This window comes from Pleurodeles waltl, chromosome 5, assembly GCF_031143425.1.
Source record: "Pleurodeles waltl isolate 20211129_DDA chromosome 5, aPleWal1.hap1.20221129, whole genome shotgun sequence".
NCBI lineage: Eukaryota > Metazoa > Chordata > Amphibia > Caudata > Salamandridae > Pleurodeles > Pleurodeles waltl.
In genome coordinates this window covers 591,875,795-591,901,054 of record NC_090444.1, presented here as the reverse complement: position 1 = coordinate 591,901,054, position 25,260 = coordinate 591,875,795, and the positions used below count along the sequence as shown (strand labels likewise).

Genomic DNA, 25,260 nt, shown 5'->3' with positions numbered 1-25,260 from the left:
ACAGCTCTGGAAACGATGATGTTGAACCAGACTCTGTAAGAAACTAATGCTTATTCAAAATGTTTCTTTGCTGCTGGGTCTGCTTGGTCTAGCACTTGTGTCCTTTTCTCTCCTAGGGTCCTTGGTGTAAGTTACGAAAACCTGACAGAATGTAATTTCAGGGGGGCAGGTAAGTTCACTTGCAGCTTCAGTGTGCGTTGTAAATGTGGTTACATATTGTGATAGAATGACGTTTTAAAACACAGACACACACACACGCGAGGGCGCGCATTCTCTAGCACTCTCTGAAGGAGAAGGGGGAAAGTGCTCTTATATGGGGCCAGTGGCGCAATGGATAACGCTTCTGACTATGGATCAGAAGATTGTAGGTTCGACTCCTATCTGGCTCGGAAGGGTTGCCGGTCCCTTTTTTCAGGTAATTACACTTGAGTTCTTAATTATCTCAGTCTTCTTGTAGGATTAACATTCCGGTGCGGGATGTATCCAACAATCGTTCCGTGGTAAGGAGGCTGTGATAGCAACTGTGAATAGTCGAAAGTTTAATGATTGTCCTGGATTCTATGAGCCTGACCTTTGAATGTTTCCCAAGCCTAAGCTTTTTGAACAAGGGAGGAAAACTTCACAACATTTGTTTTCTGGAGTGAAAATAGTTTTACTTCAAGGGTCAAGATGCGGGTCGCAGGGGTCTAAAAAATTGGTTGTGCAGGATTTTTAGGAACAACTGTTCAAGACACCCACCTTTTAGAACTCTCTTGAAAATTATAGAAAGAAGCCCCATGTGAAAAGGCTCCTGGTGAAAGAGATAACATGCCTTCTTTTGGATCTGAAGACTGCAGGTTTGAACCCTATGTAGACCTTGCACTTTTTCATCTATTGTGATTTTTTAATCAGTAGGCTGCAGTTTAATGCTCATCAGTAATACTACTCTTGGGCACAGGCAGATGTCATTCGATTGATGGCAGCCTCAATAACAAAGCAGGGGACGGCGGGCACACAATTATATGCACAATGAGGCAATGTCTTTGATTTGGTGGAAGAGAATTAGAATGCCTAGGTAGGGGGCGAAAAGTTACACTGCCTATGATGGCAAACATTCTTAAAAAGAGCCTGCTTGCAGATGAAAGGAACATTTACCTCCAAAGATTCAATATAGTAAACAGCTCTCAAGGAAATACTACTGATTGGTGGAAGAGAAAGATTGTGGAGCAACTACTCCCCGAACCATAGGCATTTCTGAGAGAAATGGGGGGAATGATTTCAAATGTTGCCCAGACGTGGGTCTTGAAAAGTCCATCATAACCCCCCAGTAAAACTGAATTTTGAAACAGCCAAGCGTTCACCCTCAAGGGGTGCGCGGGTCTGGGATTTCAACAGGGGTCCTTGATCCTTCAAACAAGGTATAAAGGTTGTTAACACAGATGTGTGCCAGAGTGTGTAGTGTGTTTGAGTTAGCACTTGATAGATGGCCCTTTTAATTTTGTGAGAATCATAATGCACTGAGCCAGTTCCTTGTTATCCATGGGCCAACACCTGACACACCCAGATGGAACCCAAGGCGGGGAGAGAGGTGGATTAGAGCAGCTTCAAGAGCATTGTGCTCTTTCTGCCTTCTGCCCCTCTCATCCCCGATCGGCCACGATCGGCCAAAACCTCTCTAAAAGGGTGCAGGGTGAACATTTCTTGGACCTCAGAAACTGAGGGAGGCCGGCCCAATGGGTCCTCAATGGACCGATAGAACCCAGTGCCTCACCTGGCCTGGTATTTCCAGCTTCACCAAGCAATCTGGTGGCAAGGCTTACTTTAGCAGTCCTGCTGAAAAGGGGGTCCCCATATGGCCCAGAGGCCCTCATTTGCATAGGCCCTGCCCTTCTCTCTGCTCTGCCCAGCTTCCCACAAAGCAATGCGTCACTGGCAACAGTATAGAGTTGGGGGACGGGGTAAAGGATAATGACAGGGAGGCTGGAAAATAGAAAGAAAGGTCACTGAAGTGCTGAAGTCTTCCTTGCTAAATGCAGCTGGGCACTGGCATTGGCCTGCAGGAGCGGTTAACACCTTAAGAATGTTGAGGGGCGGCCAATTCAAAAATACAAATGGGAAGGAAGGCACTGGAAGTTGCTTTATTATTACTAGAAGACTTGCAAACAAAGGACCTTTCTCTCTCGAAAGCTGTTAAAAATATGGAACGCTTCACGAATTTGCGTGTCATCCTTGCGCAGGGGCCATGCTAATCTTCTCTGTATCGTTCCAATTTTAGTATATGTGCCGCCGAAGCAAGCACACTTCATGGGTGAGCCTTCAATGTATATACACTCCCTGAATCTGCAGTCTTCAGACGTAGGGTGGCCTGAAAGCGCTGATTGGATGGTCCAGTAAGCATTCAATTCTGAGACACATGGCAATAAGGCATGAGGCCTAACAATCCACTTCTATTCCCTATATTTGTGGTCCAAATCTTCACACATTGTAAGCATCTTCATTACGCCAGGTTGCAAAGGCTCATGGTCCAGACTACAGGCAAAGAGCATTGTGACATCACACTTCCTGGGGAACGTTGATGGAAAAGGTGAGTCAGCTGCACAGTAGGCTAGGTGATGGCTTGTGGGAGTGGGATGGTGTTGTGGTGGGTTCCAGGGCAGAGAGAGCATATGAAAAGGTGTCTTAATTTTCACCTGTATTTGAATAATAAACGCTTTAGTGTTGTACTGGCCTGCTTACTAAGGAATCCTCAGGCTCAGCCCCTTACAGCTCTGGAAACGATGATGTTGAACCAGACTCTGTAAGAAACTAATGCTTATTCAAAATGTTTCTTTGCTGCTGGGTCTGCTTGGTCTAGCACTTGTGTCCTTTTCTCTCCTAGGGTCCTTGGTGTAAGTTACGAAAACCTGACAGAATGTAATTTCAGGGGGGCAGGTAAGTTCACTTGCAGCTTCAGTGTGCGTTGTAAATGTGGTTACATATTGTGATAGAATGACGTTTTAAAACACAGACACACACACACGCGAGGGCGCGCATTCTCTAGCACTCTCTGAAGGAGAAGGGGGAAAGTGCTCTTATATGGGGCCAGTGGCGCAATGGATAACGCTTCTGACTATGGATCAGAAGATTGTAGGTTCGACTCCTATCTGGCTCGGAAGGGTTGCCGGTCCCTTTTTTCAGGTAATTACACTTGAGTTCTTAATTATCTCAGTCTTCTTGTAGGATTAACATTCCGGTGCGGGATGTATCCAACAATCGTTCCGTGGTAAGGAGGCTGTGATAGCAACTGTGAATAGTCGAAAGTTTAATGATTGTCCTGGATTCTATGAGCCTGACCTTTGAATGTTTCCCAAGCCTAAGCTTTTTGAACAAGGGAGGAAAACTTCACAACATTTGTTTTCTGGAGTGAAAATAGTTTTACTTCAAGGGTCAAGATGCGGGTCGCAGGGGTCTAAAAAATTGGTTGTGCAGGATTTTTAGGAACAACTGTTCAAGACACCCACCTTTTAGAACTCTCTTGAAAATTATAGAAAGAAGCCCCATGTGAAAAGGCTCCTGGTGAAAGAGATAACATGCCTTCTTTTGGATCTGAAGACTGCAGGTTTGAACCCTATGTAGACCTTGCACTTTTTCATCTATTGTGATTTTTTAATCAGTAGGCTGCAGTTTAATGCTCATCAGTAATACTACTCTTGGGCACAGGCAGATGTCATTCGATTGATGGCAGCCTCAATAACAAAGCAGGGGACGGCGGGCACACAATTATATGCACAATGAGGCAATGTCTTTGATTTGGTGGAAGAGAATTAGAATGCCTAGGTAGGGGGCGAAAAGTTACACTGCCTATGATGGCAAACATTCTTAAAAAGAGCCTGCTTGCAGATGAAAGGAACATTTACCTCCAAAGATTCAATATAGTAAACAGCTCTCAAGGAAATACTACTGATTGGTGGAAGAGAAAGATTGTGGAGCAACTACTCCCCGAACCATAGGCATTTCTGAGAGAAATGGGGGGAATGATTTCAAATGTTGCCCAGACGTGGGTCTTGAAAAGTCCATCATAACCCCCCAGTAAAACTGAATTTTGAAACAGCCAAGCGTTCACCCTCAAGGGGTGCGCGGGTCTGGGATTTCAACAGGGGTCCTTGATCCTTCAAACAAGGTATAAAGGTTGTTAACACAGATGTGTGCCAGAGTGTGTAGTGTGTTTGAGTTAGCACTTGATAGATGGCCCTTTTAATTTTGTGAGAATCATAATGCACTGAGCCAGTTCCTTGTTATCCATGGGCCAACACCTGACACACCCAGATGGAACCCAAGGCGGGGAGAGAGGTGGATTAGAGCAGCTTCAAGAGCATTGTGCTCTTTCTGCCTTCTGCCCCTCTCATCCCCGATCGGCCACGATCGGCCAAAACCTCTCTAAAAGGGTGCAGGGTGAACATTTCTTGGACCTCAGAAACTGAGGGAGGCCGGCCCAATGGGTCCTCAATGGACCGATAGAACCCAGTGCCTCACCTGGCCTGGTATTTCCAGCTTCACCAAGCAATCTGGTGGCAAGGCTTACTTTAGCAGTCCTGCTGAAAAGGGGGTCCCCATATGGCCCAGAGGCCCTCATTTGCATAGGCCCTGCCCTTCTCTCTGCTCTGCCCAGCTTCCCACAAAGCAATGCGTCACTGGCAACAGTATAGAGTTGGGGGACGGGGTAAAGGATAATGACAGGGAGGCTGGAAAATAGAAAGAAAGGTCACTGAAGTGCTGAAGTCTTCCTTGCTAAATGCAGCTGGGCACTGGCATTGGCCTGCAGGAGCGGTTAACACCTTAAGAATGTTGAGGGGCGGCCAATTCAAAAATACAAATGGGAAGGAAGGCACTGGAAGTTGCTTTATTATTACTAGAAGACTTGCAAACAAAGGACCTTTCTCTCTCGAAAGCTGTTAAAAATATGGAACGCTTCACGAATTTGCGTGTCATCCTTGCGCAGGGGCCATGCTAATCTTCTCTGTATCGTTCCAATTTTAGTATATGTGCCGCCGAAGCAAGCACACTTCATGGGTGAGCCTTCAATGTATATACACTCCCTGAATCTGCAGTCTTCAGACGTAGGGTGGCCTGAAAGCGCTGATTGGATGGTCCAGTAAGCATTCAATTCTGAGACACATGGCAATAAGGCATGAGGCCTAACAATCCACTTCTATTCCCTATATTTGTGGTCCAAATCTTCACACATTGTAAGCATCTTCATTACGCCAGGTTGCAAAGGCTCATGGTCCAGACTACAGGCAAAGAGCATTGTGACATCACACTTCCTGGGGAACGTTGATGGAAAAGGTGAGTCAGCTGCACAGTAGGCTAGGTGATGGCTTGTGGGAGTGGGATGGTGTTGTGGTGGGTTCCAGGGCAGAGAGAGCATATGAAAAGGTGTCTTAATTTTCACCTGTATTTGAATAATAAACGCTTTAGTGTTGTACTGGCCTGCTTACTAAGGAATCCTCAGGCTCAGCCCCTTACAGCTCTGGAAACGATGATGTTGAACCAGACTCTGTAAGAAACTAATGCTTATTCAAAATGTTTCTTTGCTGCTGGGTCTGCTTGGTCTAGCACTTGTGTCCTTTTCTCTCCTAGGGTCCTTGGTGTAAGTTACGAAAACCTGACAGAATGTAATTTCAGGGGGGCAGGTAAGTTCACTTGCAGCTTCAGTGTGCGTTGTAAATGTGGTTACATATTGTGATAGAATGACGTTTTAAAACACAGACACACACACACGCGAGGGCGCGCATTCTCTAGCACTCTCTGAAGGAGAAGGGGGAAAGTGCTCTTATATGGGGCCAGTGGCGCAATGGATAACGCTTCTGACTATGGATCAGAAGATTGTAGGTTCGACTCCTATCTGGCTCGGAAGGGTTGCCGGTCCCTTTTTTCAGGTAATTACACTTGAGTTCTTAATTATCTCAGTCTTCTTGTAGGATTAACATTCCGGTGCGGGATGTATCCAACAATCGTTCCGTGGTAAGGAGGCTGTGATAGCAACTGTGAATAGTCGAAAGTTTAATGATTGTCCTGGATTCTATGAGCCTGACCTTTGAATGTTTCCCAAGCCTAAGCTTTTTGAACAAGGGAGGAAAACTTCACAACATTTGTTTTCTGGAGTGAAAATAGTTTTACTTCAAGGGTCAAGATGCGGGTCGCAGGGGTCTAAAAAATTGGTTGTGCAGGATTTTTAGGAACAACTGTTCAAGACACCCACCTTTTAGAACTCTCTTGAAAATTATAGAAAGAAGCCCCATGTGAAAAGGCTCCTGGTGAAAGAGATAACATGCCTTCTTTTGGATCTGAAGACTGCAGGTTTGAACCCTATGTAGACCTTGCACTTTTTCATCTATTGTGATTTTTTAATCAGTAGGCTGCAGTTTAATGCTCATCAGTAATACTACTCTTGGGCACAGGCAGATGTCATTCGATTGATGGCAGCCTCAATAACAAAGCAGGGGACGGCGGGCACACAATTATATGCACAATGAGGCAATGTCTTTGATTTGGTGGAAGAGAATTAGAATGCCTAGGTAGGGGGCGAAAAGTTACACTGCCTATGATGGCAAACATTCTTAAAAAGAGCCTGCTTGCAGATGAAAGGAACATTTACCTCCAAAGATTCAATATAGTAAACAGCTCTCAAGGAAATACTACTGATTGGTGGAAGTGAAAGATTGTGGAGCAACTACTCCCCGAACCATAGGCATTTCTGAGAGAAATGGGGGGAATGATTTCAAATGTTGCCCAGACGTGGGTCTTGAAAAGTCCATCATAACCCCCCAGTAAAACTGAATTTTGAAACAGCCAAGCGTTCACCCTCAAGGGGTGCGCGGGTCTGGGATTTCAACAGGGGTCCTTGATCCTTCAAACAAGGTATAAAGGTTGTTAACACAGATGTGTGCCAGAGTGTGTAGTGTGTTTGAGTTAGCACTTGATAGATGGCCCTTTTAATTTTATGAGAATCATAATGCACTGAGCCAGTTCCTTGTTATCCATGGGCCAACACCTGACACACCCAGATGGAACCCAAGGCGGGGAGAGAGGTGGATTAGAGCAGCTTCAAGAGCATTGTGCTCTTTCTGCCTTCTGCCCCTCTCATCCCCGATCGGCCACGATCGGCCAAAACCTCTCTAAAAGGGTGCAGGGTGAACATTTCTTGGACCTCAGAAACTGAGGGAGGCCGGCCCAATGGGTCCTCAATGGACCGATAGAACCCAGTGCCTCACCTGGCCTGGTATTTCCAGCTTCACCAAGCAATCTGGTGGCAAGGCTTACTTTAGCAGTCCTGCTGAAAAGGGGGTCCCCATATGGCCCAGAGGCCCTCATTTGCATAGGCCCTGCCCTTCTCTCTGCTCTGCCCAGCTTCCCACAAAGCAATGCGTCACTGGCAACAGTATAGAGTTGGGGGACGGGGTAAAGGATAATGACAGGGAGGCTGGAAAATAGAAAGAAAGGTCACTGAAGTGCTGAAGTCTTCCTTGCTAAATGCAGCTGGGCACTGGCATTGGCCTGCAGGAGCGGTTAACACCTTAAGAATGTTGAGGGGCGGCCAATTCAAAAATACAAATGGGAAGGAAGGCACTGGAAGTTGCTTTATTATTACTAGAAGACTTGCAAACAAAGGACCTTTCTCTCTCGAAAGCTGTTAAAAATATGGAACGCTTCACGAATTTGCGTGTCATCCTTGCGCAGGGGCCATGCTAATCTTCTCTGTATCGTTCCAATTTTAGTATATGTGCCGCCGAAGCAAGCACACTTCATGGGTGAGCCTTCAATGTATATACACTCCCTGAATCTGCAGTCTTCAGACGTAGGGTGGCCTGAAAGCGCTGATTGGATGGTCCAGTAAGCATTCAATTCTGAGACACATGGCAATAAGGCATGAGGCCTAACAATCCACTTCTATTCCCTATATTTGTGGTCCAAATCTTCACACATTGTAAGCATCTTCATTACGCCAGGTTGCAAAGGCTCATGGTCCAGACTACAGGCAAAGAGCATTGTGACATCACACTTCCTGGGGAACGTTGATGGAAAAGGTGAGTCAGCTGCACAGTAGGCTAGGTGATGGCTTGTGGGAGTGGGATGGTGTTGTGGTGGGTTCCAGGGCAGAGAGAGCATATGAAAAGGTGTCTTAATTTTCACCTGTATTTGAATAATAAACGCTTTAGTGTTGTACTGGCCTGCTTACTAAGGAATCCTCAGGCTCAGCCCCTTACAGCTCTGGAAACGATGATGTTGAACCAGACTCTGTAAGAAACTAATGCTTATTCAAAATGTTTCTTTGCTGCTGGGTCTGCTTGGTCTAGCACTTGTGTCCTTTTCTCTCCTAGGGTCCTTGGTGTAAGTTACGAAAACCTGACAGAATGTAATTTCAGGGGGGCAGGTAAGTTCACTTGCAGCTTCAGTGTGCGTTGTAAATGTGGTTACATATTGTGATAGAATGACGTTTTAAAACACAGACACACACACACGCGAGGGCGCGCATTCTCTAGCACTCTCTGAAGGAGAAGGGGGAAAGTGCTCTTATATGGGGCCAGTGGCGCAATGGATAACGCTTCTGACTATGGATCAGAAGATTGTAGGTTCGACTCCTATCTGGCTCGGAAGGGTTGCCGGTCCCTTTTTTCAGGTAATTACACTTGAGTTCTTAATTATCTCAGTCTTCTTGTAGGATTAACATTCCGGTGCGGGATGTATCCAACAATCGTTCCGTGGTAAGGAGGCTGTGATAGCAACTGTGAATAGTCGAAAGTTTAATGATTGTCCTGGATTCTATGAGCCTGACCTTTGAATGTTTCCCAAGCCTAAGCTTTTTGAACAAGGGAGGAAAACTTCACAACATTTGTTTTCTGGAGTGAAAATAGTTTTACTTCAAGGGTCAAGATGCGGGTCGCAGGGGTCTAAAAAATTGGTTGTGCAGGATTTTTAGGAACAACTGTTCAAGACACCCACCTTTTAGAACTCTCTTGAAAATTATAGAAAGAAGCCCCATGTGAAAAGGCTCCTGGTGAAAGAGATAACATGCCTTCTTTTGGATCTGAAGACTGCAGGTTTGAACCCTATGTAGACCTTGCACTTTTTCATCTATTGTGATTTTTTAATCAGTAGGCTGCAGTTTAATGCTCATCAGTAATACTACTCTTGGGCACAGGCAGATGTCATTCGATTGATGGCAGCCTCAATAACAAAGCAGGGGACGGCGGGCACACAATTATATGCACAATGAGGCAATGTCTTTGATTTGGTGGAAGAGAATTAGAATGCCTAGGTAGGGGGCGAAAAGTTACACTGCCTATGATGGCAAACATTCTTAAAAAGAGCCTGCTTGCAGATGAAAGGAACATTTACCTCCAAAGATTCAATATAGTAAACAGCTCTCAAGGAAATACTACTGATTGGTGGAAGAGAAAGATTGTGGAGCAACTACTCCCCGAACCATAGGCATTTCTGAGAGAAATGGGGGGAATGATTTCAAATGTTGCCCAGACGTGGGTCTTGAAAAGTCCATCATAACCCCCCAGTAAAACTGAATTTTGAAACAGCCAAGCGTTCACCCTCAAGGGGTGCGCGGGTCTGGGATTTCAACAGGGGTCCTTGATCCTTCAAACAAGGTATAAAGGTTGTTAACACAGATGTGTGCCAGAGTGTGTAGTGTGTTTGAGTTAGCACTTGATAGATGGCCCTTTTAATTTTGTGAGAATCATAATGCACTGAGCCAGTTCCTTGTTATCCATGGGCCAACACCTGACACACCCAGATGGAACCCAAGGCGGGGAGAGAGGTGGATTAGGGCAGCTTCAAGAGCATTGTGCTGTTTCTGCCTTCTGCCCCCCTCATCCCCGATCGGCCACGATCGGCCAAAACCTCTCTAAAAGGGTGCAGGGTGAACATTTCTTGGACCTCAGAAACTGAGGGAGGCCGGCCCAATGGGTCCTCAATGGACCGATAGAACCCAGTGCCTCACCTGGCCTGGTATTTCCAGCTTCACAAAGCAATCTGGTGGCAAGGCTTACTTTAGCAGTCCTGCTGAAAAGGGGGTCCCCATATGGCCCAGAGGCCCTCATTTGCATAGGCCCTGCCCTTCTCTCTGCTCTGCCCAGCTTCCCACAAAGCAATGCGTCACTGGCAACAGTATAGAGTTGGGGGACGGGGTAAAGGATAATGACAGGGAGGCTGGAAAATAGAAAGAAAGGTCACTGAAGTGCTGTAGTCTTCCTTGCTAAATGCAGCTGGGCACTGGCATTGGCCTGCAGGAGCGGTTAACACCTTAAGAATGTTGAGGGGCGGCCAATTCAAAAATACAAATGGGAAGGAAGGCACTGGAAGTTGCTTTATTATTACTAGAAGACTTGCAAACAAAGGACCTTTCTCTCTCGAAAGCTGTTAAAAATATGGAACGCTTCACGAATTTGCGTGTCATCCTTGCGCAGGGGCCATGCTAATCTTCTCTGTATCGTTCCAATTTTAGTATATGTACCGCCGAAGCAAGCACACTTCATGGGTGAGCCTTCAATGTATATACACTCCCTGAATCTGCAGTCTTCAGACGTAGGGTGGCCTGAAAGCGCTGATTGGATGGTCCAGTAAGCATTCAATTCTGAGACACATGGCAATAAGGCATGAGGCCTAACAATCCACTTCTATTCCCTATATTTGTGGTCCAAATCTTCACACATTGTAAGCATCTTCATTACGCCAGGTTGCAAAGGCTCATGGTCCAGACTACAGGCAAAGAGCATTGTGACATCACACTTCCTGGGGAACGTTGATGGAAAAGGTGAGTCAGCTGCACAGTAGGCTAGGTGATGGCTTGTGGGAGTGGGATGGTGTTGTGGTGGGTTCCAGGGCAGAGAGAGCATATGAAAAGGTGTCTTAATTTTCACCTGTATTTGAATAATAAACGCTTTAGTGTTGTACTGGCCTGCTTACTAAGGAATCCTCAGGCTCAGCCCCTTACAGCTCTGGAAACGATGATGTTGAACCAGACTCTGTAAGAAACTAATGCTTATTCAAAATGTTTCTTTGCTGCTGGGTCTGCTTGGTCTGGCACTTGTGTCCTTTTCTCTCCTAGGGTCCTTGGTGTAACTTACGAAAACCTGACAGAACGTAATTTCAGGGGGGCAGGTAAGTTCACTTGCAGCTTCAGTGTGCGTTGTAAATGTGGTTACATATTGTGATAGAATGACGTTTTAAAACACAGACACACACACACGCGAGGGCGCGCATTCTCTAGCACTCTCTGAAGGAGAAGGGGGAAAGTGCTCTTATATGGGGCCAGTGGCGCAATGGATAACGCTTCTGACTATGGATCAGAAAATTGTAGGTTCGACTCCTATCTGGCTCGGAAGGGTTGCCGGTCCCTTTTTTCATGTAATTACACTTGAGTTCTTAATTATCTCAGTCTTCTTGTAGGATTAACATTCCGGTGCGGGATGTATCCAACAATCGTTCTGTGGTAAGGAGGCTGTGATAGCAACTGTGGCTAGTAGAAAGTTTAATGATTGTCCTGGATTCTATGAGCCTGACCTTTGAATGTTTCCCAAGCCTAAGCTTTTTGAACAAGGGAGGAAAACTTCACAACATTTGTTTTCTGGAGTGAAAATAGTTTTACTTCAAGGGTCAAGATGCGGGTCGCAGGGGTCTAAAAAATTGGTTGTGCAGGATTTTTAGGAACAACTGTTCAAGACACCCACCTTTTAGAACTCTCTTGAAAATTATAGAAATAAGCCCCATGTGAAAAGGCTCCTGGTGAAAGAGATAACATGCCTTCTTTTGGATCTGAAGACTGCAGGTTTGAACCCTATGTAGACCTTGCACTTTTTCATCTATTGTGATTTTTTAATCAGTAGGCTGCAGTTTAATGCTCATCAGTAATACTACTCTTGGGCACAGGCAGATGTCATTCGATTGATGGCAGCCTCAATAACAAAGCAGGGGACGGCGGGCACACAATTATATGCACAATGAGGCAATGTCTTTGATTTGGTGGAAGAGAATTAGAATGCCTAGGTAGGGGGCGAAAAGTTACACTGCCTATGATGGCAAACATTCTTAAAAAGAGCCTGCTTGCAGATGAAAGGAACATTTACCTCCAAAGATTCAATATAGTAAACAGCTCTCAAGGAAATACTACTGATTGGTGGAAGTGAAAGATTGTGGAGCAACTACTCCCCGAACCATAGGCATTTCTGAGAGAAATGGGGGGAATGATTTCAAATGTTGCCCAGACGTGGGTCTTGAAAAGTCCATCATAACCCCCCAGTAAAACTGAATTTTGAAACAGCCAAGCGTTCACCCTCAAGGGGTGCGCGGGTCTGGGATTTCAACAGGGGTCCTTGATCCTTCAAACAAGGTATAAAGGTTGTTAACACAGATGTGTGCCAGAGTGTGTAGTGTGTTTGAGTTAGCACTTGATAGATGGCCCTTTTAATTTTATGAGAATCATAATGCACTGAGCCAGTTCCTTGTTATCCATGGGCCAACACCTGACACACCCAGATGGAACCCAAGGCGGGGAGAGAGGTGGATTAGAGCAGCTTCAAGAGCATTGTGCTCTTTCTGCCTTCTGCCCCTCTCATCCCCGATCGGCCACGATCGGCCAAAACCTCTCTAAAAGGGTGCAGGGTGAACATTTCTTGGACCTCAGAAACTGAGGGAGGCCGGCCCAATGGGTCCTCAATGGACCGATAGAACCCAGTGCCTCACCTGGCCTGGTATTTCCAGCTTCACCAAGCAATCTGGTGGCAAGGCTTACTTTAGCAGTCCTGCTGAAAAGGGGGTCCCCATATGGCCCAGAGGCCCTCATTTGCATAGGCCCTGCCCTTCTCTCTGCTCTGCCCAGCTTCCCACAAAGCAATGCGTCACTGGCAACAGTATAGAGTTGGGGGACGGGGTAAAGGATAATGACAGGGAGGCTGGAAAATAGAAAGAAAGGTCACTGAAGTGCTGAAGTCTTCCTTGCTAAATGCAGCTGGGCACTGGCATTGGCCTGCAGGAGCGGTTAACACCTTAAGAATGTTGAGGGGCGGCCAATTCAAAAATACAAATGGGAAGGAAGGCACTGGAAGTTGCTTTATTATTACTAGAAGACTTGCAAACAAAGGACCTTTCTCTCTCGAAAGCTGTTAAAAATATGGAACGCTTCACGAATTTGCGTGTCATCCTTGCGCAGGGGCCATGCTAATCTTCTCTGTATCGTTCCAATTTTAGTATATGTGCCGCCGAAGCAAGCACACTTCATGGGTGAGCCTTCAATGTATATACACTCCCTGAATCTGCAGTCTTCAGACGTAGGGTGGCCTGAAAGCGCTGATTGGATGGTCCAGTAAGCATTCAATTCTGAGACACATGGCAATAAGGCATGAGGCCTAACAATCCACTTCTATTCCCTATATTTGTGGTCCAAATCTTCACACATTGTAAGCATCTTCATTACGCCAGGTTGCAAAGGCTCATGGTCCAGACTACAGGCAAAGAGCATTGTGACATCACACTTCCTGGGGAACGTTGATGGAAAAGGTGAGTCAGCTGCACAGTAGGCTAGGTGATGGCTTGTGGGAGTGGGATGGTGTTGTGGTGGGTTCCAGGGCAGAGAGAGCATATGAAAAGGTGTCTTAATTTTCACCTGTATTTGAATAATAAACGCTTTAGTGTTGTACTGGCCTGCTTACTAAGGAATCCTCAGGCTCAGCCCCTTACAGCTCTGGAAACGATGATGTTGAACCAGACTCTGTAAGAAACTAATGCTTATTCAAAATGTTTCTTTGCTGCTGGGTCTGCTTGGTCTAGCACTTGTGTCCTTTTCTCTCCTAGGGTCCTTGGTGTAAGTTACGAAAACCTGACAGAATGTAATTTCAGGGGGGCAGGTAAGTTCACTTGCAGCTTCAGTGTGCGTTGTAAATGTGGTTACATATTGTGATAGAATGACGTTTTAAAACACAGACACACACACACGCGAGGGCGCGCATTCTCTAGCACTCTCTGAAGGAGAAGGGGGAAAGTGCTCTTATATGGGGCCAGTGGCGCAATGGATAACGCTTCTGACTATGGATCAGAAGATTGTAGGTTCGACTCCTATCTGGCTCGGAAGGGTTGCCGGTCCCTTTTTTCAGGTAATTACACTTGAGTTCTTAATTATCTCAGTCTTCTTGTAGGATTAACATTCCGGTGCGGGATGTATCCAACAATCGTTCCGTGGTAAGGAGGCTGTGATAGCAACTGTGAATAGTCGAAAGTTTAATGATTGTCCTGGATTCTATGAGCCTGACCTTTGAATGTTTCCCAAGCCTAAGCTTTTTGAACAAGGGAGGAAAACTTCACAACATTTGTTTTCTGGAGTGAAAATAGTTTTACTTCAAGGGTCAAGATGCGGGTCGCAGGGGTCTAAAAAATTGGTTGTGCAGGATTTTTAGGAACAACTGTTCAAGACACCCACCTTTTAGAACTCTCTTGAAAATTATAGAAAGAAGCCCCATGTGAAAAGGCTCCTGGTGAAAGAGATAACATGCCTTCTTTTGGATCTGAAGACTGCAGGTTTGAACCCTATGTAGACCTTGCACTTTTTCATCTATTGTGATTTTTTAATCAGTAGGCTGCAGTTTAATGCTCATCAGTAATACTACTCTTGGGCACAGGCAGATGTCATTCGATTGATGGCAGCCTCAATAACAAAGCAGGGGACGGCGGGCACACAATTATATGCACAATGAGGCAATGTCTTTGATTTGGTGGAAGAGAATTAGAATGCCTAGGTAGGGGGCGAAAAGTTACACTGCCTATGATGGCAAACATTCTTAAAAAGAGCCTGCTTGCAGATGAAAGGAACATTTACCTCCAAAGATTCAATATAGTAAACAGCTCTCAAGGAAATACTACTGATTGGTGGAAGAGAAAGATTGTGGAGCAACTACTCCCCGAACCATAGGCATTTCTGAGAGAAATGGGGGGAATGATTTCAAATGTTGCCCAGACGTGGGTCTTGAAAAGTCCATCATAACCCCCCAGTAAAACTGAATTTTGAAACAGCCAAGCGTTCACCCTCAAGGGGTGCGCGGGTCTGGGATTTCAACAGGGGTCCTTGATCCTTCAAACAAGGTATAAAGGTTGTTAACACAGATGTGTGCCAGAGTGTGTAGTGTGTTTGAGTTAGCACTTGATAGATGGCCCTTTTAATTTTGTGAGAATCATAATGCACTGAGCCAGTTCCTTGTTATCCATGGGCCAACACCTGACACACCCAGATGGAACCCAAGGCGGGGAGAGAGGTGGATTAGAGCAGCTTCAAGAGCATTGTGCTCTTTCTGCCTTCTGCCCCTCTCATCCCCGATCGGCCACGATCGGCCAAAACCTCTCTAAAAGGGTGCAGGGTGAACATTTCTTGGACCTCAGAAACTGAGGGAGGCCGGCCCAATGGGTCCTCAATGGACCGATAGAACCCAGTGCCTCACCTGGCCTGGTATTTCCAGCTTCACCAAGCAATCTGGTGGCAAGGCTTACTTTAGCAGTCCTGCTGAAAAGGGGGTCCCCATATGGCCCAGAGGCCCTCATTTGCATAGGCCCTGCCCTTCTCTCTGCTCTGCCCAGCTTCCCACAAAGCAATGCGTCACTGGCAACAGTATAGAGTTGGGGGACGGGGTAAAGGATAATGACAGGGAGGCTGGAAAATAGAAAGAAAGGTCACTGAAGTGCTGAAGTCTTCCTTGCTAAATGCAGCTGGGCACTGGCATTGGCCTGCAGGAGCGGTTAACACCTTAAGAATGTTGAGGGGCGGCCAATTCAAAAATACAAATGGGAAGGAAGGCACTGGAAGTTGCTTTATTATTACTAGAAGACTTGCAAACAAAGGACCTTTCTCTCTCGAAAGCTGTTAAAAATATGGAACGCTTCACGAATTTGCGTGTCATCCTTGCGCAGGGGCCATGCTAATCTTCTCTGTATCGTTCCAATTTTAGTATATGTGCCGCCGAAGCAAGCACACTTCATGGGTGAGCCTTCAATGTATATACACTCCCTGAATCTGCAGTCTTCAGACGTAGGGTGGCCTGAAAGCGCTGATTGGATGGTCCAGTAAGCATTCAATTCTGAGACACATGGCAATAAGGCATGAGGCCTAACAATCCACTTCTATTCCCTATATTTGTGGTCCAAATCTTCACACATTGTAAGCATCTTCATTACGCCAGGTTGCAAAGGCTCATGGTCCAGACTACAGGCAAAGAGCATTGTGACATCACACTTCCTGGGGAACGTTGATGGAAAAGGTGAGTCAGCTGCACAGTAGGCTAGGTGATGGCTTGTGGGAGTGGGATGGTGTTGTGGTGGGTTCCAGGGCAGAGAGAGCATATGAAAAGGTGTCTTAATTTTCACCTGTATTTGAATAATAAACGCTTTAGTGTTGTACTGGCCTGCTTACTAAGGAATCCTCAGGCTCAGCCCCTTACAGCTCTGGAAACGATGATGTTGAACCAGACTCTGTAAGAAACTAATGCTTATTCAAAATGTTTCTTTGCTGCTGGGTCTGCTTGGTCTAGCACTTGTGTCCTTTTCTCTCCTAGGGTCCTTGGTGTAAGTTACGAAAACCTGACAGAATGTAATTTCAGGGGGGCAGGTAAGTTCACTTGCAGCTTCAGTGTGCGTTGTAAATGTGGTTACATATTGTGATAGAATGACGTTTTAAAACACAGACACACACACACGCGAGGGCGCGCATTCTCTAGCACTCTCTGAAGGAGAAGGGGGAAAGTGCTCTTATATGGGGCCAGTGGCGCAATGGATAACGCTTCTGACTATGGATCAGAAGATTGTAGGTTCGACTCCTATCTGGCTCGGAAGGGTTGCCGGTCCCTTTTTTCAGGTAATTACACTTGAGTTCTTAATTATCTCAGTCTTCTTGTAGGATTAACATTCCGGTGCGGGATGTATCCAACAATCGTTCCGTGGTAAGGAGGCTGTGATAGCAACTGTGAATAGTCGAAAGTTTAATGATTGTCCTGGATTCTATGAGCCTGACCTTTGAATGTTTCCCAAGCCTAAGCTTTTTGAACAAGGGAGGAAAACTTCACAACATTTGTTTTCTGGAGTGAAAATAGTTTTACTTCAAGGGTCAAGATGCGGGTCGCAGGGGTCTAAAAAATTGGTTGTGCAGGATTTTTAGGAACAACTGTTCAAGACACCCACCTTTTAGAACTCTCTTGAAAATTATAGAAAGAAGCCCCATGTGAAAAGGCTCCTGGTGAAAGAGATAACATGCCTTCTTTTGGATCTGAAGACTGCAGGTTTGAACCCTATGTAGACCTTGCACTTTTTCATCTATTGTGATTTTTTAATCAGTAGGCTGCAGTTTAATGCTCATCAGTAATACTACTCTTGGGCACAGGCAGATGTCATTCGATTGATGGCAGCCTCAATAACAAAGCAGGGGACGGCGGGCACACAATTATATGCACAATGAGGCAATGTCTTTGATTTGGTGGAAGAGAATTAGAATGCCTAGGTAGGGGGCGAAAAGTTACACTGCCTATGATGGCAAACATTCTTAAAAAGAGCCTGCTTGCAGATGAAAGGAACATTTACCTCCAAAGATTCAATATAGTAAACAGCTCTCAAGGAAATACTACTGATTGGTGGAAGTGAAAGATTGTGGAGCAACTACTCCCCGAACCATAGGCATTTCTGAGAGAAATGGGGGGAATGATTTCAAATGTTGCCCAGACGTGGGTCTTGAAAAGTCCATCATAACCCCCCAGTAAAACTGAATTTTGAAACAGCCAAGCGTTCACCCTCAAGGGGTGCGCGGGTCTGGGATTTCAACAGGGGTCCTTGATCCTTCAAACAAGGTATAAAGGTTGTTAACACAGATGTGTGCCAGAGTGTGTAGTGTGTTTGAGTTAGCACTTGATAGATGGCCCTTTTAATTTTATGAGAATCATAATGCACTGAGCCAGTTCCTTGTTATCCATGGGCCAACACCTGACACACCCAGATGGAACCCAAGGCGGGGAGAGAGGTGGATTAGAGCAGCTTCAAGAGCATTGTGCTCTTTCTGCCTTCTGCCCCTCTCATCCCCGATCGGCCACGATCGGCCAAAACCTCTCTAAAAGGGTGCAGGGTGAACATTTCTTGGACCTCAGAAACTGAGGGAGGCCGGCCCAATGGGTCCTCAATGGACCGATAGAACCCAGTGCCTCACCTGGCCTGGTATTTCCAGCTTCACCAAGCAATCTGGTGGCAAGGCTTACTTTAGCAGTCCTGCTGAAAAGGGGGTCCCCATATGGCCCAGAGGCCCTCATTTGCATAGGCCCTGCCCTTCTCTCTGCTCTGCCCAGCTTCCCACAAAGCAATGCGTCACTGGCAACAGTATAGAGTTGGGGGACGGGGTAAAGGATAATGACAGGGAGGCTGGAAAATAGAAAGAAAGGTCACTGAAGTGCTGAAGTCTTCCTTGCTAAATGCAGCTGGGCACTGGCATTGGCCTGCAGGAGCGGTTAACACCTTAAGAATGTTGAGGGGCGGCCAATTCAAAAATACAAATGGGAAGGAAGGCACTGGAAGTTGCTTTATTATTACTAGAAGACTTGCAAACAAAGGACCTTTCTCTCTCGAAAGCTGTTAAAAATATGGAACGCTTCACGAATTTGCGTGTCATCCTTGCGCAGGGGCCATGCTAATCTTCTCTGTATCGTTCCAATTTTAGTATATGTGCCGCCGAAGCAAGCACACTTCATGGGTGAGCCTTCAATGTATATACACTCCCTGAATCTGCAGTCTTCAGACGTAGGGTGGCCTGAAAGCGCTGATTGGATGGTCCAGTAAGCATTCAATTCTGAGACACATGGCAATAAGGCATGAGGCCTAACAATCCACTTCTATTCCCTATATTTGTGGTCCAAATCTTCACACATTGTAAGCATCTTCATTACGCCAGGTTGCAAAGGCTCATGGTCCAGACTACAGGCAAAGAGCATTGTGACATCACACTTCCTGGGGAACGTTGATGGAAAAGGTGAGTCAGCTGCACAGTAGGCTAGGTGATGGCTTGTGGGAGTGGGATGGTGTTGTGGTGGGTTCCAGGGCAGAGAGAGCATATGAAAAGGTGTCTTAATTTTCACCTGTATTTGAATAATAAACGCTTTAGTGTTGTACTGGCCTGCTTACTAAGGAATCCTCAGGCTCAGCCCCTTACAGCTCTGGAAACGATGATGTTGAACCAGACTCTGTAAGAAACTAATGCTTATTCAAAATGTTTCTTTGCTGCTGGGTCTGCTTGGTCTAGCACTTGTGTCCTTTTCTCTCCTAGGGTCCTTGGTGTAAGTTACGAAAACCTGACAGAATGTAATTTCAGGGGGGCAGGTAAGTTCACTTGCAGCTTCAGTGTGCGTTGTAAATGTGGTTACATATTGTGATAGAATGACGTTTTAAAACACAGACACACACACACGCGAGGGCGCGCATTCTCTAGCACTCTCTGAAGGAGAAGGGGGAAAGTGCTCTTATATGGGGCCAGTGGCGCAATGGATAACGCTTCTGACTATGGATCAGAAGATTGTAGGTTCGACTCCTATCTGGCTCGGAAGGGTTGCCGGTCCCTTTTTTCAGGTAATTACACTTGAGTTCTTAATTATCTCAGTCTTCTTGTAGGATTAACATTCCGGTGCGGGATGTATCCAACAATCGTTCCGTGGTAAGGAGGCTGTGATAGCAACTGTGAATAGTCGAAAGTTTAATGATTGTCCTGGATTCTATGAGCCTGACCTTTGAATGTTTCCCAAGCCTAAGCTTTTTGAACAAGGGAGGAAAACTTCACAACATTTGTTTTCTGGAGTGAAAATAGTTTTACTTCAAGGGTCAAGATGCGGGTCGCAGGGGTCTAAAAAATTGGTTGTGCAGGATTTTTAGGAACAACTGTTCAAGACACCCACCTTTTAGAACTCTCTTGAAAATTATAGAAAGAAGCCCCATGTGAAAAGGCTCCTGGTGAAAGAGATAACATGCCTTCTTTTGGATCTGAAGACTGCAGGTTTGAACCCTATGTAGACCTTGCACTTTTTCATCTATTGTGATTTTTTAATCAGTAGGCTGCAGTTTAATGCTCATCAGTAATACTACTCTTGGGCACAGGCAGATGTCATTCGATTGATGGCAGCCTCAATAACAAAGCAGGGGACGGCGGGCACACAATTATATGCACAATGAGGCAATGTCTTTGATTTGGTGGAAGAGAATTAGAATGCCTAGGTAGGGGGCGAAAAGTTACACTGCCTATGATGGCAAACATTCTTAAAAAGAGCCTGCTTGCAGATGAAAGGAACATTTACCTCCAAAGATTCAATATAGTAAACAGCTCTCAAGGAAATACTACTGATTGGTGGAAGAGAAAGATTGTGGAGCAACTACTCCCCGAACCATAGGCATTTCTGAGAGAAATGGGGGGAATGATTTCAAATGTTGCCCAGACGTGGGTCTTGAAAAGTCCATCATAACCCCCCAGTAAAACTGAATTTTGAAACAGCCAAGCGTTCACCCTCAAGGGGTGCGCGGGTCTGGGATTTCAACAGGGGTCCTTGATCCTTCAAACAAGGTATAAAGGTTGTTAACACAGATGTGTGCCAGAGTGTGTAGTGTGTTTGAGTTAGCACTTGATAGATGGCCCTTTTAATTTTGTGAGAATCATAATGCACTGAGCCAGTTCCTTGTTATCCATGGGCCAACACCTGACACACCCAGATGGAACCCAAGGCGGGGAGAGAGGTGGATTAGGGCAGCTTCAAGAGCATTGTGCTGTTTCTGCCTTCTGCCCCCCTCATCCCCGATCGGCCACGATCGGCCAAAACCTCTCTAAAAGGGTGCAGGGTGAACATTTCTTGGACCTCAGAAACTGAGGGAGGCCGGCCCAATGGGTCCTCAATGGACCGATAGAACCCAGTGCCTCACCTGGCCTGGTATTTCCAGCTTCACAAAGCAATCTGGTGGCAAGGCTTACTTTAGCAGTCCTGCTGAAAAGGGGGTCCCCATATGGCCCAGAGGCCCTCATTTGCATAGGCCCTGCCCTTCTCTCTGCTCTGCCCAGCTTCCCACAAAGCAATGCGTCACTGGCAACAGTATAGAGTTGGGGGACGGGGTAAAGGATAATGACAGGGAGGCTGGAAAATAGAAAGAAAGGTCACTGAAGTGCTGTAGTCTTCCTTGCTAAATGCAGCTGGGCACTGGCATTGGCCTGCAGGAGCGGTTAACACCTTAAGAATGTTGAGGGGCGGCCAATTCAAAAATACAAATGGGAAGGAAGGCACTGGAAGTTGCTTTATTATTACTAGAAGACTTGCAAACAAAGGACCTTTCTCTCTCGAAAGCTGTTAAAAATATGGAACGCTTCACGAATTTGCGTGTCATCCTTGCGCAGGGGCCATGCTAATCTTCTCTGTATCGTTCCAATTTTAGTATATGTACCGCCGAAGCAAGCACACTTCATGGGTGAGCCTTCAATGTATATACACTCCCTGAATCTGCAGTCTTCAGACGTAGGGTGGCCTGAAAGCGCTGATTGGATGGTCCAGTAAGCATTCAATTCTGAGACACATGGCAATAAGGCATGAGGCCTAACAATCCACTTCTATTCCCTATATTTGTGGTCCAAATCTTCACACATTGTAAGCATCTTCATTACGCCAGGTTGCAAAGGCTCATGGTCCAGACTACAGGCAAAGAGCATTGTGACATCACACTTCCTGGGGAACGTTGATGGAAAAGGTGAGTCAGCTGCACAGTAGGCTAGGTGATGGCTTGTGGGAGTGGGATGGTGTTGTGGTGGGTTCCAGGGCAGAGAGAGCATATGAAAAGGTGTCTTAATTTTCACCTGTATTTGAATAATAAACGCTTTAGTGTTGTACTGGCCTGCTTACTAAGGAATCCTCAGGCTCAGCCCCTTACAGCTCTGGAAACGATGATGTTGAACCAGACTCTGTAAGAAACTAATGCTTATTCAAAATGTTTCTTTGCTGCTGGGTCTGCTTGGTCTGGCACTTGTGTCCTTTTCTCTCCTAGGGTCCTTGGTGTAACTTACGAAAACCTGACAGAACGTAATTTCAGGGGGGCAGGTAAGTTCACTTGCAGCTTCAGTGTGCGTTGTAAATGTGGTTACATATTGTGATAGAATGACGTTTTAAAACACAGACACACACACACGCGAGGGCGCGCATTCTCTAGCACTCTCTGAAGGAGAAGGGGGAAAGTGCTCTTATATGGGGCCAGTGGCGCAATGGATAACGCTTCTGACTATGGATCAGAAAATTGTAGGTTCGACTCCTATCTGGCTCGGAAGGGTTGCCGGTCCCTTTTTTCATGTAATTACACTTGAGTTCTTAATTATCTCAGTCTTCTTGTAGGATTAACATTCCGGTGCGGGATGTATCCAACAATCGTTCTGTGGTAAGGAGGCTGTGATAGCAACTGTGGCTAGTAGAAAGTTTAATGATTGTCCTGGATTCTATGAGCCTGACCTTTGAATGTTTCCCAAGCCTAAGCTTTTTGAACAAGGGAGGAAAACTTCACAACATTTGTTTTCTGGAGTGAAAATAGTTTTACTTCAAGGGTCAAGATGCGGGTCGCAGGGGTCTAAAAAATTGGTTGTGCAGGATTTTTAGGAACAACTGTTCAAGACACCCACCTTTTAGAACTCTCTTGAAAATTATAGAAATAAGCCCCATGTGAAAAGGCTCCTGGTGAAAGAGATAACATGCCTTCTTTTGGATCTGAAGACTGCAGGTTTGAACCCTATGTAGACCTTGCACTTTTTCATCTATTGTGATTTTTTAATCAGTAGGCTGCAGTTTAATGCTCATCAGTAATACTACTCTTGGGCACAGGCAGATGTCATTCGATTGATGGCAGCCTCAATAACAAAGCAGGGGACGGCGGGCACACAATTATATGCACAATGAGGCAATGTCTTTGATTTGGTGGAAGAGAATTAGAATGCCTAGGTAGGGGGCGAAAAGTTACACTGCCTATGATGGCAAACATTCTTAAAAAGAGCCTGCTTGCAGATGAAAGGAACATTTACCTCCAAAGATTCAATATAGTAAACAGCTCTCAAGGAAATACTACTGATTGGTGGAAGTGAAAGATTGTGGAGCAACTACTCCCCGAACCATAGGCATTTCTGAGAGAAATGGGGGGAATGATTTCAAATGTTGCCCAGACGTGGGTCTTGAAAAGTCCATCATAACCCCCCAGTAAAACTGAATTTTGAAACAGCCAAGCGTTCACCCTCAAGGGGTGCGCGGGTCTGGGATTTCAACAGGGGTCCTTGATCCTTCAAACAAGGTATAAAGGTTGTTAACACAGATGTGTGCCAGAGTGTGTAGTGTGTTTGAGTTAGCACTTGATAGATGGCCCTTTTAATTTTATGAGAATCATAATGCACTGAGCCAGTTCCTTGTTATCCATGGGCCAACACCTGACACACCCAGATGGAACCCAAGGCGGGGAGAGAGGTGGATTAGAGCAGCTTCAAGAGCATTGTGCTCTTTCTGCCTTCTGCCCCTCTCATCCCCGATCGGCCACGATCGGCCAAAACCTCTCTAAAAGGGTGCAGGGTGAACATTTCTTGGACCTCAGAAACTGAGGGAGGCCGGCCCAATGGGTCCTCAATGGACCGATAGAACCCAGTGCCTCACCTGGCCTGGTATTTCCAGCTTCACCAAGCAATCTGGTGGCAAGGCTTACTTTAGCAGTCCTGCTGAAAAGGGGGTCCCCATATGGCCCAGAGGCCCTCATTTGCATAGGCCCTGCCCTTCTCTCTGCTCTGCCCAGCTTCCCACAAAGCAATGCGTCACTGGCAACAGTATAGAGTTGGGGGACGGGGTAAAGGATAATGACAGGGAGGCTGGAAAATAGAAAGAAAGGTCACTGAAGTGCTGAAGTCTTCCTTGCTAAATGCAGCTGGGCACTGGCATTGGCCTGCAGGAGCGGTTAACACCTTAAGAATGTTGAGGGGCGGCCAATTCAAAAATACAAATGGGAAGGAAGGCACTGGAAGTTGCTTTATTATTACTAGAAGACTTGCAAACAAAGGACCTTTCTCTCTCGAAAGCTGTTAAAAATATGGAACGCTTCACGAATTTGCGTGTCATCCTTGCGCAGGGGCCATGCTAATCTTCTCTGTATCGTTCCAATTTTAGTATATGTGCCGCCGAAGCAAGCACACTTCATGGGTGAGCCTTCAATGTATATACACTCCCTGAATCTGCAGTCTTCAGACGTAGGGTGGCCTGAAAGCGCTGATTGGATGGTCCAGTAAGCATTCAATTCTGAGACACATGGCAATAAGGCATGAGGCCTAACAATCCACTTCTATTCCCTATATTTGTGGTCCAAATCTTCACACATTGTAAGCATCTTCATTACGCCAGGTTGCAAAGGCTCATGGTCCAGACTACAGGCAAAGAGCATTGTGACATCACACTTCCTGGGGAACGTTGATGGAAAAGGTGAGTCAGCTGCACAGTAGGCTAGGTGATGGCTTGTGGGAGTGGGATGGTGTTGTGGTGGGTTCCAGGGCAGAGAGAGCATATGAAAAGGTGTCTTAATTTTCACCTGTATTTGAATAATAAACGCTTTAGTGTTGTACTGGCCTGCTTACTAAGGAATCCTCAGGCTCAGCCCCTTACAGCTCTGGAAACGATGATGTTGAACCAGACTCTGTAAGAAACTAATGCTTATTCAAAATGTTTCTTTGCTGCTGGGTCTGCTTGGTCTAGCACTTGTGTCCTTTTCTCTCCTAGGGTCCTTGGTGTAAGTTACGAAAACCTGACAGAATGTAATTTCAGGGGGGCAGGTAAGTTCACTTGCAGCTTCAGTGTGCGTTGTAAATGTGGTTACATATTGTGATAGAATGACGTTTTAAAACACAGACACACACACACGCGAGGGCGCGCATTCTCTAGCACTCTCTGAAGGAGAAGGGGGAAAGTGCTCTTATATGGGGCCAGTGGCGCAATGGATAACGCTTCTGACTATGGATCAGAAGATTGTAGGTTCGACTCCTATCTGGCTCGGAAGGGTTGCCGGTCCCTTTTTTCAGGTAATTACACTTGAGTTCTTAATTATCTCAGTCTTCTTGTAGGATTAACATTCCGGTGCGGGATGTATCCAACAATCGTTCCGTGGTAAGGAGGCTGTGATAGCAACTGTGAATAGTCGAAAGTTTAATGATTGTCCTGGATTCTATGAGCCTGACCTTTGAATGTTTCCCAAGCC

The 25,260-nt window shown here is 45.9% G+C and overlaps 19 non-coding genes across 19 annotated transcripts; 10 read left to right on the top strand and 9 right to left on the bottom strand.

Moving 5' to 3' along the window:
• Positions 1-316: 316 nt before the first annotated feature.
• Positions 317-389, top strand: TRNAH-AUG (transfer RNA histidin (anticodon AUG)). The gene has a single exon. It is a non-coding gene; the product is annotated as a tRNA-His (tRNA).
• A 1,782-nt stretch (positions 390-2,171) lies between these two features.
• LOC138297697 (U6 spliceosomal RNA) lies at positions 2,172-2,278 on the bottom strand. Its single transcript, XR_011204240.1, has one exon. It is a non-coding gene; the product is annotated as a U6 spliceosomal RNA (small nuclear RNA).
• A 779-nt stretch (positions 2,279-3,057) lies between these two features.
• Positions 3,058-3,130, top strand: TRNAH-AUG (transfer RNA histidin (anticodon AUG)). The gene has a single exon. It is a non-coding gene; the product is annotated as a tRNA-His (tRNA).
• Positions 3,131-4,912: 1,782 nt separating this feature from the next.
• Positions 4,913-5,019, bottom strand: LOC138297696 (U6 spliceosomal RNA). The gene has a single exon (XR_011204239.1). It is a non-coding gene; the product is annotated as a U6 spliceosomal RNA (small nuclear RNA).
• A 779-nt stretch (positions 5,020-5,798) lies between these two features.
• On the top strand, positions 5,799-5,871 carry TRNAH-AUG (transfer RNA histidin (anticodon AUG)). Its single transcript has one exon. It is a non-coding gene; the product is annotated as a tRNA-His (tRNA).
• Positions 5,872-7,653: 1,782 nt separating this feature from the next.
• LOC138297695 (U6 spliceosomal RNA) lies at positions 7,654-7,760 on the bottom strand. The gene has a single exon (XR_011204238.1). It is a non-coding gene; the product is annotated as a U6 spliceosomal RNA (small nuclear RNA).
• Positions 7,761-8,539: 779 nt separating this feature from the next.
• TRNAH-AUG (transfer RNA histidin (anticodon AUG)) lies at positions 8,540-8,612 on the top strand. Its single transcript has one exon. It is a non-coding gene; the product is annotated as a tRNA-His (tRNA).
• Positions 8,613-10,394: 1,782 nt separating this feature from the next.
• On the bottom strand, positions 10,395-10,501 carry LOC138297913 (U6 spliceosomal RNA). Its single transcript, XR_011204450.1, has one exon. It is a non-coding gene; the product is annotated as a U6 spliceosomal RNA (small nuclear RNA).
• Positions 10,502-11,280: 779 nt separating this feature from the next.
• On the top strand, positions 11,281-11,353 carry TRNAH-AUG (transfer RNA histidin (anticodon AUG)). Its single transcript has one exon. It is a non-coding gene; the product is annotated as a tRNA-His (tRNA).
• Positions 11,354-13,135: 1,782 nt separating this feature from the next.
• Positions 13,136-13,242, bottom strand: LOC138297692 (U6 spliceosomal RNA). The gene has a single exon (XR_011204236.1). It is a non-coding gene; the product is annotated as a U6 spliceosomal RNA (small nuclear RNA).
• Positions 13,243-14,021: 779 nt separating this feature from the next.
• Positions 14,022-14,094, top strand: TRNAH-AUG (transfer RNA histidin (anticodon AUG)). Its single transcript has one exon. It is a non-coding gene; the product is annotated as a tRNA-His (tRNA).
• Positions 14,095-15,876: 1,782 nt separating this feature from the next.
• Positions 15,877-15,983, bottom strand: LOC138297691 (U6 spliceosomal RNA). The gene has a single exon (XR_011204235.1). It is a non-coding gene; the product is annotated as a U6 spliceosomal RNA (small nuclear RNA).
• A 779-nt stretch (positions 15,984-16,762) lies between these two features.
• TRNAH-AUG (transfer RNA histidin (anticodon AUG)) lies at positions 16,763-16,835 on the top strand. The gene has a single exon. It is a non-coding gene; the product is annotated as a tRNA-His (tRNA).
• A 1,782-nt stretch (positions 16,836-18,617) lies between these two features.
• On the bottom strand, positions 18,618-18,724 carry LOC138297690 (U6 spliceosomal RNA). Its single transcript, XR_011204234.1, has one exon. It is a non-coding gene; the product is annotated as a U6 spliceosomal RNA (small nuclear RNA).
• Positions 18,725-19,503: 779 nt separating this feature from the next.
• On the top strand, positions 19,504-19,576 carry TRNAH-AUG (transfer RNA histidin (anticodon AUG)). The gene has a single exon. It is a non-coding gene; the product is annotated as a tRNA-His (tRNA).
• A 1,782-nt stretch (positions 19,577-21,358) lies between these two features.
• Positions 21,359-21,465, bottom strand: LOC138297912 (U6 spliceosomal RNA). The gene has a single exon (XR_011204449.1). It is a non-coding gene; the product is annotated as a U6 spliceosomal RNA (small nuclear RNA).
• A 779-nt stretch (positions 21,466-22,244) lies between these two features.
• TRNAH-AUG (transfer RNA histidin (anticodon AUG)) lies at positions 22,245-22,317 on the top strand. Its single transcript has one exon. It is a non-coding gene; the product is annotated as a tRNA-His (tRNA).
• A 1,782-nt stretch (positions 22,318-24,099) lies between these two features.
• LOC138297689 (U6 spliceosomal RNA) lies at positions 24,100-24,206 on the bottom strand. The gene has a single exon (XR_011204233.1). It is a non-coding gene; the product is annotated as a U6 spliceosomal RNA (small nuclear RNA).
• Positions 24,207-24,985: 779 nt separating this feature from the next.
• TRNAH-AUG (transfer RNA histidin (anticodon AUG)) lies at positions 24,986-25,058 on the top strand. The gene has a single exon. It is a non-coding gene; the product is annotated as a tRNA-His (tRNA).
• Positions 25,059-25,260: the final 202 nt, after the last annotated feature.